At 38.4% G+C, this 1,987-nt stretch overlaps 1 pseudogene; it reads right to left on the bottom strand.

The window, feature by feature from the left end:
• Positions 1 to 1,738: 1,738 nt before the first annotated feature.
• The window catches only part of LOC102908817 (nectin-4 pseudogene), a 3,511-nt pseudogene continuing 3,262 nt past the window's right edge, over positions 1,739 to 1,987 (bottom strand).

Raw genomic sequence — 1,987 nt, 5'->3', positions numbered from 1 at the left:
TGAGACTATAGCCCAATCCAGTCCTCTTGAAACTAATGTGTCATATATTAATCTTCCTGCCCTGTTTTTGTTTAACAGGGCTATACATTTTAGTCACAAAAGCTACTTGACAGTCAGTAAACAGTAAAGATATTTGATAGACGATGCATGTTTGCTACTCTAAAGAAAACTTACATCATTGAACTGTGGAACAACTTACTTAAAACTAATTAAGAAATGACTTAACCTCCCTTTCCCTCTGTATGATATGAGTTAGGCAGCTTGGTCACTGAATGGGCTGTATCCAGAAAAGCACCCTTTCCTCTGTTTACTAGATAACAATCACAGTGGAGGGATGAAGTGTTTCATGTGCATAATTTGAAAGTTGAAGATTCTACCTTGACTATTTTGTGTTCATGAAATAGCTTTCTTTTCCTGAATAGCAATCAGGGCCAGCCTTGTCAATACACAGTCCTCATGGAAGTCCCGCTAAAAGGAGGCCTTAAGGATTCACACTTTAGTCAATTTAGTTTTCTAATGATTAATGAACTAACTTTTGGACCAAAAGGGTTCTAAATCAAGATGGTGATGATGATGGTGATGACGATGATGAGGATGATGATGGCAGCATTCTGGTTGTGGAGAATGCTTGCCAAATCTCATCATAATGGCCATTTGGCCCAAACGTAGAGCTATAAGGCCAGATGGGAGAGCTCTCCAAAGGATCTTCCAATTGGAATTTGACCAAGCCAAGTCAGGAGGCAGTTTCCATGACAAAGTGAAGCCAAAACGTAACTGGAAGAAAAATTGGGGCTGGAGAATTATTTAATCACCAAATGAAGAAGACAAGGATAAGATATAAATATCAAGTGAGTACTGATGACATCATCCAGATGAAGGCTTCTCTAGACTTTTTGTCCATGTTACTGACCATACATTAAAGAAAGGGGCAAACAAATTGCAAGATTGGGAGAAAATTGATTGTTTGAATATCTGGTTATTTCATTTGTTCTAGGTTTGGATTCAGCAGCTGATGTTGAGTTTAGCATCATAAGGATGGAGATCTGATTTGTCTGCTCACTGATTTGTCCACCTTACCCAGGAATGTTTGACTCTGAGGAAATTCTCAAGGCAGAGTGGTGGGTAGTTCTGGTTGGGTAAGTAGCAGTAAGTTAGTTTTATTTATAAATAAACACCATCAGACTTGCTTATTACTTTTAAAAGCAATAAAATCAGGTGTGTTGCTTTTAAATGATATCAAACAAAATATTGGACAAATTTTCCAAGATCCTCACAAATCCACGAGATAACCATTATCCCTTTTTGTAGGTGAGAAATCAGGCTCAGAGATATTAAAACATTTGTCCAAGTCTGCTTAGCTTATAAGTGGAGTAAATGGAAACTTTTATTTGCTCTTTTTAAAAATTGAGGTTTTCTTTTATTTGTTGGTGCACTTATGAATTTATTGTGTGTACATGGCCATATGTATGCACATACATGTGAGGGAGTGAGTATGTGTGTGTGTATGTGTGTGTGTGTGTGTGTGTGTGTGTGTGACTATGGAGACCAAGGTAAATGTCAAGTGTCTTCCTTGATTGCATTCCACTTTATTTTTTGACACGGGTATCTGGATGACCTAGGAGGTCACAAACACAGCGGGATAGACTGGCAGCCCCAGGGATCCTCCTGATCCGTCTTCCAGATTCAAACGTAGGTCCTCATACTTGTATGTCAAGCCTTTTACTGACTGAACCATCTACCCCACTAGTCCTGGGGTATTTCTTTCTTTCTTTTTTTTTTAAGTTTTATCTGTTTATTTAAAAACAGAATATCATTTTATGTACAAATATACATATATTTACATGAAATATACACACTAGGACCCCAGATCCTCGGGGTCCACAAGTACTGGGTTGCTTGGGAATAGGATGAGAGCCTCTCCTTTAGACCAGATGTCAGGCGGCACAGGGTTTGGATACTAAATCTCAGTATTCTGGCTGAGTAGGTT

Source organism: Peromyscus maniculatus, chromosome 17 (assembly GCF_049852395.1).
Source record: "Peromyscus maniculatus bairdii isolate BWxNUB_F1_BW_parent chromosome 17, HU_Pman_BW_mat_3.1, whole genome shotgun sequence".
NCBI lineage: Eukaryota > Metazoa > Chordata > Mammalia > Rodentia > Cricetidae > Peromyscus > Peromyscus maniculatus.
Note: the sequence above shows the minus strand (reverse complement) of the source record. Positions and strands in the feature narration are given on the sequence as shown.